The sequence below is a fragment of the Alosa sapidissima genome, chromosome 2 (assembly GCF_018492685.1).
Source record: "Alosa sapidissima isolate fAloSap1 chromosome 2, fAloSap1.pri, whole genome shotgun sequence".
NCBI lineage: Eukaryota > Metazoa > Chordata > Actinopteri > Clupeiformes > Clupeidae > Alosa > Alosa sapidissima.
This window is the reverse complement of record NC_055958.1, coordinates 39291554-39303691: the sequence shown is the minus strand read 5'-3', so window position 1 is coordinate 39303691 and position 12138 is coordinate 39291554. Positions and strand designations below refer to the sequence as shown.

At 41.1% G+C, this 12138-nt stretch overlaps 1 long non-coding RNA gene across 2 annotated transcripts; it reads left to right on the top strand.

Moving 5' to 3' along the window:
• The first annotated feature begins 4241 nt into the window (after positions 1-4241).
• LOC121692355 lies at positions 4242-12046 on the top strand. Of its 2 annotated transcripts, XR_006025254.1 has the most exons (3): positions 4242-4622; positions 10633-10971; positions 11903-12046. It is a non-coding gene; the product is annotated as an uncharacterized LOC121692355 (long non-coding RNA). The 2 variants fall into 2 exon arrangements; XR_006025253.1 differs by lacking the exon at positions 11903-12046 and having other exon boundaries at positions 10633-10996.
• Positions 12047-12138: the final 92 nt, after the last annotated feature.

Here is a 12138-nt window from a genome sequence, read left to right as displayed (position 1 = left end):
ACAGATCAAAACGAAAAACGGTGGTTCCATGCTATCCATGTGGGGTTACATGCTTGATGGAAATTTGGCCATGCGAAAAAGAAAGAAAAAAAAAATCTGACTAAACCTATATGACCGCCGCTTCGCTGTGCGGCGGTCATAACTAACTGGGTGTGGATTGATCATTTTTGTCTTCAATCTGTGTGTGCAACCTAATTAACTAACTTGTTGACTGACTTTGTATTTTGCTTGACTGATTGATTGATTGATTCATTCATTCATTCATTGTTGTGTCCCTCGCTTGTATATGCTGGTGCTCCTGCTTTGTATGGGCTGATGGCTGATCTCCTGGCTCTGTTGAGACCAGTCATCATGTGTATGTGCTTCTGTGCAGTTTATACTCTGAATACTTGTGTTCATATGTGTCTAGATGAGTCTGTACTGACTAGGGAAGTACAGCACAAACTTCAGTAATTTAAGTGTAATTTACTTGATTGTCTACTTTTCTACCTCAAAAAAAACACTCATGTTACGCAAGTAATCTCAACAAAAGACACAAACTGATTTCTACTTACTAGAACATTTTAAGTAAGGAAAGCTATTACTTTTTACAGTGTCATAAGGCAATAAAGCATGATATTCCTTACCCTCTTCATGCAGTATCAGCAAAGAAACATTGTTCAGGAATTTAGGACCTATAATTCCATCATAAAGTGCAAGACACTGAAAGGTGGTGAGGTTGTCGTGCTCAGAGACGTTGTGTAACTCCAGGCTGAAGTTGCCAAACTGCAGCTGATTGGTGAAGAGCCGGGTCCTGTTGTGGTAAGCGGAGGACTGATGCATAAACTCCTCATGGCCTTTGTTGAAGACATGAACCACCTCCACTGGGCGCTTATAGATCTTCTCCACCTGGCTGTTGTCTTTGGTGGACCAGTACACACGGACCTCATGCAGAGAGGTGGGGAGGTATGGTAGAAGACAAGGAAGCAAAACCGTCTGGCCCAGAGCCACCTGCAGTGGCTGGTCTGCGGGGAGACTAGTGGAAGTGTTGGGTGCAGACTGGTGCTCAGTGACCTCCGGGGCGTTACGCTGCTGCAGTGCCTCATGGGTAACTGCTCCAACCCATCCTGCAGACGCAGAGCAGAGATTTGCATCCTGAGTTCAGACACGTTTACTTAACATCTCAAGGTAGACATGTGCTGAGTGAGTGTGTGTGTGTGTGTGTGTGTGAGTGTGTGTGTGTGTGTGTGTGTGTGTGTGTGTGTGTGTGTGATGATGTGGTTGTGTAACATTTACATTTACATGTATTAATTTGCCCAATACATACATGGGATACGCCACCATTTGGGAAAATACTTTTCTCTCTCTCACACTCTCTCATCCTCTCTCTCTCTCTTGCACACACACACACACACACACACACAATGCAACTTGGCAGTCTGCCATAAGGTCAAGATCCGCCATGATGCAAATCACAAAACACACGCGCTCACAACCGAATCAAACACAAAACAAACAAAAACAAAACTCATCACACACAGTGTAACAGATAACAGGTTTCCATGATGACTCATTCTGAGAATCTGACATAGACACAGGTCTTACCACACAGAAAGGCCATTAACAGCAGCCGTATATTTATTAGTGCGGTGTCCTGCCTGTTCAACTTCCTGAAAACAGATGTAAAACCAAAAATCAGATAAAGGACCATCTGCACCCCACTGCATACACGCACACACACACACACACAAACACACACACACAGCACACAGACAAGTCTGGATTTAGACGGTTTAGTAAGTGAAGTAAAACCCCGCAGACAAGAGCAACAACAAAAACAGGAAGTGCGTGTTTTTCCGCTTGTCATTAAAAAGATTGATGGCTCCAGCGCACATACTGTACATAAAGAAAGGGATCAGAATAACAAGCACATCTCTGCATATACTTGCCTCATGCCTCACAGAGTGCAGAACTTCTGACTGTATCTGAAGTATGTTGTGCTCCTCGTGCAGCGATAATGGTGCCTGTGGTTCCTTTGTGCAGCGGCGTTGATGACGCTGTTCCGCAAAATATTCTGGATCAGACCTCTTCCTGTTCCGCGTAAAGACGGCAAGCACAGAAGGGACAAATACCGAGACACTACTGGCTGGTTTCAGTGGGAGAGAATCTGTGTTTAGCAAACACAATAATAACGTCAGAATAGGACCACAGGTTCAGGCCAACTCATTCTTCCATTTTGCACTCAAGCCCAAAATGAAACTGCACTCTAGTCTCCCTGAGGGGGCGCCAGAGATCACAACGGGGTCCCCAAGACTCTATTCTAGACTGTCTATTCTACGGTTATCTAAATTAGATTTGTTCATGTTAAGAGAAACAAGGAGGTCCCCAAGACTGTCTATTCTACGGTTATCTAAATTAGATTTGCTCATGTTAAGAGAAACAAATGTTTGCATATGTGCGAACGGAGTGTTCTTTGTTATGCCCTTTATATAATGTGTGTACATGTTGTTCATGCACTTCTGTTGTAGCATTATTTTAGTTTTTGAAATTGAAGTTTTTGAAAGTTGAAGTTTTTGAAAATGGTATCTGAAATTTGATTTGAAATAATCAAGTACGTTTTAAGTTAATAAAGTAACTGTCCTTACTTTAAGATACACTGGGGATAATTTATTTACATGTAATATGGACTTAATATAACAATATTCAAATGTTCATTTCTGTAATCAGGTGCATCACTGACCTGATATGTTAGCTCTGCAAACTCTATTAAACTACCAGGCACACAGACCTTATATGTTAGCTATGCAAACTCTATTAAACTACCAGGCACACACACATCACAGACCTGATATGTTAGCGATGCAAACCTGACATATATTACTTGTCTGATATGTCCATAAACAGCTGTGTTTTCTACATCAAATAGGATATGTTGCACATACCAATATATTATGTATCCAAAGAATATACAAATAATCTTATGACTACAGATTTCTCTACCTTGTTCATATCTTTGTGGTATGAGATGCAGAAATGAAACAGATGCTGATGAAGAAATGGCCTAAAAGGTGCTCTAAGTAGCTGACCCACCCCTACATGATTTCAGATGTGTTTTTTGGTTAGCCCATCTGTGTCAATCCATGTGTATAGCAGTATAGCACAGCACTGCAAAACCTCTACAATCATCCAGATTTCATGTATTATGACTACAGTCATCCTGGTCGTTAAGGTCGGAAAATAACGTTGCAGCAATATTACGTCGTCTTTCACTTTTCCGGTTGCCGCTAGGTCAGAACCTAACGTGTCGACAACGTAAACGTTTTTCGGAAAATCCCATTGTGGCCCTGTGACGGCCAAGTTAGTGTATTTGCTGGGAAAACACATGCATTAACTGTCGTTTTTATCAGATTAGCTTTGTGTGAGGAAGACCTACAGGCTTTTTACTGGATGCAATTGTAACCTAACAGGACTTTTAGCATGCTAGCATGTTGTAGGTCTCATCCTATTGATGGCACAGCATATTGTTCACTGAATATCATAAGCATTATATCTCTCTGTGCAACTGTAACCTCTAGGGATACATCTTGGCTTATTCTACAACCATTCATCTACATTTGTGTGAGAAAGAGAGTCCTTCATGGAATCTAAACCTTGCTGGACTCTAAGCATGTTAGCATTTTAAAGGCTCCAGTATACAGTCAAGAACTAAATGGGGTTAGATCTATATGTGTAACAGTAACCTCTAGGCAAATACATTACATTGGCTTCATCTGTGACTAAACTTCTACATGTGTGAAAGAGAGTTCTTGATGGAATCTAACCTTGCAAGATTCTTGGCATGTTAGCATTTTAAAGGCTTCAATACACCACTGCAAGCCCTACTGTATTGTGAGGTCAAGAGCTTTAAAGGGATTTAATCTCTATGTGCAAACATAACCTCTTGGTAAATATCTCGTTTTTATCAGATTAGCTCTGTGTGAGGAAGACCTGCAGGCTTTTTACTGGATGCAATTGTAGCCCTATGGGAATTTAGGTTATTTCCTAAAACTAATATTTTCATTTTGGTTATTTTCTTTATAATGCACATTTCATGTTGTTAAGAATGTGTTAAAAATGTTTACATGTACTAAAAATTAAGTTAATTAAAAATGACTTACCTGGAAGAAAGATCCAATCAGGAGTCGGGGTTAGAGGTCACGAGGAAGAAGGAAGATGAACGGGAGGAGAAGGAGACCATCGGGAAAAAGAGAGAGAGACGAGTGAGAACTGCGCTGTGTACTGCCACCTTAGAAATTGGTAAAACACCAAGTTAATAAGTGTGATAGTAAATGTACCTGCATACTACACAAAGAGTGAGTTACATACATTTGGATAAGTTTGCAGTGTAATAGTTTATGGTTTTGAAGAACTCGGTTAGAGTTCTCAACGAGGAAAAAGAGTGGACGGCTAGTCAGCACGATCTAGCTACAAAGACTTTGCCAGCGAGTAGCCTGCTCGGTTGCCCTTTTGTGCATCGTCTGAAGAAGCACTTATCTCCAGAACCATCCCCTGCTAAGCTGTTGGAAGACGTCTTAAACCACCTGCATCGCCAGCACCGCGTTGCCGCGGCGTGGACAACGACGACGACCAGCACTACTGCAGCAGTGAGTTTTCTTTGTTTGCTGCGCAGTGGCGCCAAGCGACCATTTTGTTTGAGGTCTCTACGCTCCCAAGCCACGATACAGGCCTGCAACGTGTCCTCCCTCCTATGACTGTCTGGGTATTCATTCTATTTGCCGGCTTAGCTTTAACTGTATGTGATTTAATGTGTTGTTTGCATAAGTAGCCATTGGATTGAACTGTGTTTTTGGAATTGCACTTATGATAGTTTAACTGTATGTGCATACTATATTTTTTTCAGTAAATAGTTTAAACGTATTTTTGTTGAAGACGTGCATTACATTGGGTTTATGATCTTTATGATTTTGATCCTTAAGGTAAGATAATATTATTGAGTTAAAATTAGCCTGGTTTAAAGTAAAAGTGTTTAAATGCTGATTGAGAAGTGACATTTCAGTTGATGCTTATTGCACTTATTGTATTGATAGCCATTTAAAAAGTTAATGTTTAGTTAACTAAGTGAGATAGCTGCAGACCTTTAGTGCTTTTCTTTAACTTAGCGCTAAAGACACTGTATTGATATTTACATTAGGTTGCCAGCTACCATTAGGGTAGGTATTAAAATAGCTGTAAATGCTAACAAACAAATAATAATTAGGGAAGTACTTTAGAGCATTAATTAAGCTTAGAGAGAGAGATCTCTCACCACATAGGAATTCGGGGAGCGCACTCCACACTAATAGCCAGACACGCTAGGAGGCGCTACACAATTGTAACCTAACAGGACATTTAGCATGCTAGCATGTTGTAGGCCTCATAATATTGGATGGGAACGGAACGGAAAATAAAACATGGTGATTTTCTAGGCTGATTTGACATGGAACTATACTCTCATTCAGGTGTAATAATCTGAATTGTTGCTGGAAGTAGCCTAAGGGAACTATTTTCAGGTGCTGCATGATATTATTGTGCTGCTGCACTCATGGTGTTCCTTGATTATTACGCTGGAATGAGAGTATAGTTATAAAATCAGCCTAGAAAACCGCCATGTTTCATTTCCCATTTGTCTTATTACACTTTCTAACTTGAGAGGAGAGAGGTTTTAAATAGGAAAATTACCGTAAATCTTAGTCACTTTTAAACGTGATGCTAGCAGGCGAGATGCTAATGGTCTAATCTGAATCAATGATCTATGCTAGGCTGGAGCTAAAAGTGGTACCGCCAGACACAGAGAACGGCTGGATGAACTGGAGAAAGGTTTAACTCAAGGTGGGAAATGAGTGTAACTCCTCAAATGGTGGAATATCCCTTTAATGCACTTTTCAGCAGTGCGTGAACGAGTTCAAAAGAACGCGTTCATTGAACACGCTCATTTTTTCGTGAACGTTGAACTGAACGCAACACATTTTTTAATAAAGAACTTGAACGTGAATTAGTTCACATTATGTGTCATGAACGGCAGACATCACTGTAAATGAACGTTGGAATTTGTTTTCCATTGAAAACTGAGTGACATCTGTTTTCTCTTTTCAAACGCAACGAGAGAAAGTTCCTCCCTCAATTCTCGCTGGTGCCGCTTAAATCATGCATCACCAGACAGAAATGGTTTTGACATTGTGTGCGCAATGCATTGCGGGCAACGTAGTGTCCGGCTGAGAATAGTTGAATAGCATACTGGCTTCTGCACAACGTTACCCGTGATGAATTGCAGCAGAGCGGGGTAGGCATAGCAACACCGCGTCACAGGCAACGACGAGAGCGCGGAGGGCTGGATTTCATTGCACTAAGTATAGAACTGGTCTACCTTGTCTGTACTGCTGCAAGTTTCATCACCTGGTAAAAAACCCACAATCGCAGTGTCATGAGCAAATGTCTACAATGAGCAGCTTCAAAGAACGTATAGTGATTTCTAGCTCGTAGTGTGAAAAAAAGTATTTATTTGAATATTTCACGAAAAAAGTAAAATGAACTGAACTTTGAACTAGTTCAGAATTAAAATTGTGAACTTTGAACGTGAACTGTTCACTTTGAGCATGTATGAACTGAACTTGAACTAGTTCAGAAAAGCTGTGAACTGGCACAACACTGCTTTTCAGGAGAAGCTGCTAAACCAGTTTCAATGGGGCCACCATGTACCCCCCCCCCCCCCCCCCGGATAAAACTAACTGGGACCCAGCTGGGTAGCCCAGATGGGGCCCACTCACCAGCCCAGCCCATATCCAACCCAAATGGACCCCGCATGGGTGTGTGATATCAGAACTATTGTTTTTTTTATTATTATTTAAAGAGAGGGGGGGGGTCCCGTGTTCAGTGTCTCTCTCAGCCTTGAAGACCCCTGCCTTAATGAAAAAGAAAGTCATGAACTACTGCTAAAAATTCACAAACACTCTCTAACAATGTGTTAAACATACCTATTTCTTTATTTCTTTATAACTTTCAATCAAAAAAGTACACATATTAAAAAAGAGCCAAAGAACAAAGCTAAGCAACCTCATACTACAGCTGCAGCCAGTGATGAGGGGGGCAAGCTATCAGCAGGGCAGAATGGCCACATAGGCTACTAACATGAGAGAAAAATATTAAGATGATTAATCATAGGCAGAAACGCATTGCTTTACTACCGTATGCAGTTCACATTTGGCAGGCTGGCTGCATTTGTTTACTGTAAACTAACCATCCACTAGGTGGCAGTGTTTATTAAGAAATCTCTTGGTCATCCACTGACCTCTAAGGACTCTAATGTGTATGACACATAATGTAACTAATGCACTTTTAATTACCGGGTAAGATCAATCACTTTGCATTACCAAACATGTTCTCAGTACATATTTTCATTTCTGAAAATAACTTCTAAAAATGCCAAATGGTAAACTCTACAAACATCTGAGGCCATCCTCAGTCATGTTCCTCTAGATGTTGGAAATGCATTGATTCATTGCGCCCTGTGACGTGCATGAACTGGCAAATACATCTGTTGTTACGTTAATGCAGCCATATGTAGTGCACTAATCATGAATTATGCTATCCATTATTATCATTCAGTCCATCTTCTATACTAGTATAATAGTATAATAATAATAATCATAATAATAATAATGTATCAGATAATAAATCTATAATATGTTTATCATATGTATGATCATAATGTTGTTTTACAGACAGGTCTCCTGTTCACTCAGGGCTCTGTCCTGGTCACTCTGGCCTCCATGGCCGTCCTCCCCCCTGCTGTGTTCGTTCCTGAGCAGAGGCTCCTGTTCTGCTACTATGTCAGCTGATCCACTCTGCTGTGTCATCATTGTTAATCCATTCGGCTGGTCCTGTTCTTTGATAGTTGATCCATTCGACTGGTCTTGGTTTTTGATAGTTGATCCATTCAACTGGTCTTGGTTTTTGAGAGTTGATCCATTCGACTGGTCTTGGTTTTTGATAGTTGATCCATTCGACTGGTCTTGGTTTTTGAGAGTTGATCCATTCGACTGGTCTTGGTTTTTGATAGTTGATCCATTCGACTGGTCTTGGTTTTTGATAGTTGATCCATTCGACTGGTCTTGGTTTTTGAGAGTTGATCCATTCGACTGGTCTTGGTTTTTGATAGTTGATCCATTCGACTGGTCTTGGTTTTTGATAGTTGATCCATTCGACTGGTCTTGGTTTTTGAGAGTTGATCCATTCGACTGGTTTTTGATAGTTGATCCATTCGACTGGTCTTGGTTTTTGAGAGTTGATCCATTCGACTGGTCTTGGTTTTTGATAGTTGATCCATTCGACTGGTCTCGTCTTGGTTTTTGAGAGTTGATCCATTCGACTGGTCTTGGTTTTTGAGAGTTGATCAACCTGCATCAGATTTAGAACCTGTCAGTCAAACAAGGTCAACAGCAGGCACATCCCACATACTGTATGATAACACTGGAATTTTTGCAGTAGTAGACCGCCGACTCAGACACTGCATACAACCAGTGAAAACAGACGCTACATACAGTATAACCAGTGAAAACATAAAGCAATTTTGTATATGCATCTAAAGCGCAGATAAGGAAAAGATACAATATATTGTGTTTTTGTTGTCTGTAAGAGAATGATCTTATGAGCAAAAGAGACCCATAAAAATGCCAAAGTGCCTAAAAGGTCACAAAAAGTCTGTAAGTGCCTAAAAGCAATGTAAAAACAATGAGCCATGCAATACTGATTAATCGCAAAGACTTGCAGTCATTAGAAGTGAAGTACTCACACTTTCTTCTGGTGTAGAAACAACCAACCATGGAGACCAGCACCACCAGCAGCACAGAAACAGCCACAGCAATCAAGGTGGCAGTGGTGTTCTCATCCCCAGTCACGATCACAGGGTTCCCTTTCCCACCTTCAGATGATGGATTCAGTAAACAAAACAAACCAAGTTTATTTACATTTGTCATGATAACGTACATATATGGGACATCATCAGCTCAGGCAAGCACGGGGTTCTCAAGTTGAGCTCAGCTTGGAGTGAGATTTGGGGGGGGGGGGGGGGGGGTAGGGGCACTCACTCACTAAAATGTTTCGCTTGTGTGTGGAATTGAATAAAGTAAGTGCATTATTTACTAAGATGAGTGCACCATTTATTAAAAAAACTTGTGCACTATGTAGCAAAAGGTGTGCACACATGGGCGGATTATCAGATGCGAAATGGGCCCCCCAGGCACTTTAATTTGTCATTGTATACATCCTATATCTTGTTTTTGTTTATTTTCCAGGACAGTCTGGGATTTGTACCCATCTTGCATAGCTTATGTCTCTTATGTCAGCCTTTATATCAAGGGGAATGCATTTTTGTTTTTTTGTCACAAAGCATGTCAGTAGAAATAACTTTTGATATTTAGTCACTCAGTACATATATCTCATGAATTGATGAGCCATAGAATAGCCCTCAGTCAAGATTATTATATTTGAAAAGGACAAAAAAAAAATATGAGTAGTATACTCGCTCACATTGATAACACTCATTGATAATAAGCTAATTTTCATTCATTGTTGACATGGTCCATGGAGGCTCAGACGGGTGTCCCGGGACCTGATGAACACGCCGCTAAAAAGCACAAACGAGTGTGAAAGTTGCAGCCGTGACGACAGGGAAAGTGCGGGCAGCCACGAGAGTGATTGGTCGTATAAAATGAACATTGCTGATGTCTGGGTTACACAAAGCTACAATGACACTTCATTATGTTTTCTTAATGTCCGACAGTGTAGTTTAGTTTATAAATAGGAAAATAATTTTGCCATAAAGTAAGCTAGGCTTACAGCGTTACAAGTGTTCGTAGAAAGGCCTGATTTACACACACACACAAAGTGCCATAAGTAGGCTGGTTTGACAATGAAAAATGACAAACAGTTGAATTTCTGAATAAAAATAATTTTGGTGCAGTTTTGACATCTTAAACGTGTAACCCCACATAAGCGCACAAACATAACATGGTTTCAGGGAAGGGATGTCCTATTTTGAAATTTTACCCGGATACATTTTTTGATTGGAGTGGCTATGAATGAAATGGATGAATCGGTGGCTATTTATGTTTTTGATTTTGCTGGCGAGTGGTGCGCTAGTTCTGAACCCTGCGAGAAATCCTCTCGTATGCCTGCGCCTCCTCTACTAATTATGCAGATCCCTTGACATCCCTAGTAATATTTCTGCGTGAAAAATGCAAGGTGTGGCGTGTGAGCGTGTGAACTTGAATTGTGAATTGCGTGTGTCTCATGCCCATTGCGTGAGACTTGAGAACCCTGGGCAAGCAGGTATGTGTAAAATCAATGTCAGAGAAGAACAGCATCAGTATAAGTATAAAGTATACGTAAGTATACACTCTTTTGATCCCGTGAGGGAAATTTGGTCTCTGCATTTATCCCAATCCGTGAATTAGTGAAACACACACATCAGAGCAGGAATCAAAGTGAAACATCAGAGCTGTCTCTCACCCTCTCCACTCTCCACTGTAATCCGTAGAGTAATCTCACACTGGATTACACACTTGCGGCAGTGTGGACACGCCACAAAGTGAAAAACGGTGTTGTTGTCTCTCACAGATACGTTCCGTAGCTCCACGCTGATGTCACCCCCTTCCAGGCGGCTGGTCCGGTTTCGGTACAGCGGGGAATGAAACTCGGGCTTCTCCTGACCTTTCCTCAAGTAGAGGAGCACCTGCTCGAGCACTTCCACTTTCTTCTCCGGGCCGGTTACGAACAAAGAAGATGGCTCCTTCTCCCGAGTGTCTTTGGTTTGCACTGAGATGCAGCTCTCCGCCAGAGAGCCTGGAGGCTTGCAGGAGAACACGACATTCTTGCCCAAAGGCACCAACATCACAGGGCTGTCAGACTGACCCAGCTGGGGCTCTGGGGCCACAGAGCCATCAGACTTGTGTGCAGGTACTGGAGCTGACATGACTGCTTCTGCAGAAACACAATTATTCACCATATGTTAGTCATGCATGACCTGTCACATATTAAAACAAAAAACCATCATATGTATCCATGCACACACAACCAACAGTATGCAGAGAGAGCGAGAGAGAATTACACCCCAATTACACACCGCAACCCTGTGACCTCTTAACCTGACTTGGAAGTGTCACATTTAAGGGTTAAGTGAGCAAAGTCAGGCTTTTTAAAACATTATAAACAATCATGACAACTATCTCCATGGTGAAATATTCTGGTAATTTCTGCAGAAGAAGATTGGTCATATTTATTTACCTTGATGGAAACTACTGTGGTACTGTTAGCATCTTAGCATTGACATCAGTACCCCACTCATTGCATAGGGCATTTCAGAATCAGAGACCTTGATGAAATCGCAGATTAAGTAAGGGATAACAGCTGCCGAGGTGTCCTGTTATACGGAATTTATGAGTTTGCATTCCAGAAACGTACCTGGTGGTATGTTTGGCTGGGTTTGCAAAAACGTTCCCAAGGGGAACATTTCGCAGAATGTATTATTTATTTTTTTATTATATTCATTAAATCCACATAACGGGGCACCTCGAAGGGTGTTATCCCGCTTATCACCCAGTTGCCATTCAATAATCATGCCTTTAAAGCACACAAAGGAAACAACAGGTTCTGTTTACAAAGAAGCCGACTTGTTCAGTTTGTTGTACATCTTCTTTGGCCCTAACAGTGATAGTGGTGGAATGATATGAGAGTAAAGTGAATGTAATGAAATTTGTTTTTATTAGTTTATTTACAGTTGATTCCATTGTTGCAAAGCCTGCTTCCAGGCTCAACTGTAGTAGTATGGTTGTTATAGTTACCATTCATAAGCATTGGAGTGGTGATTAAACTTTTTTTTTTTTTATAGGTGTCGTGTTATTCAGAATAGCCAACCCACCAGCTAATCAGAAAATTTCATCTCACCGGATCGAAAATTTAATCTCTTCCTCAGAAAGAAACTCAGAGACTCACCACAAAAAAGCGTCGTCATCAGCAGCCGAATGCCGATCACCACGGTCCCTTGTCTATGCAACATCCTTAAAGATATTCAAATCAAAAACAGATAAGGGCCTGTCCACACACAATTGTATAAACACAGTACTG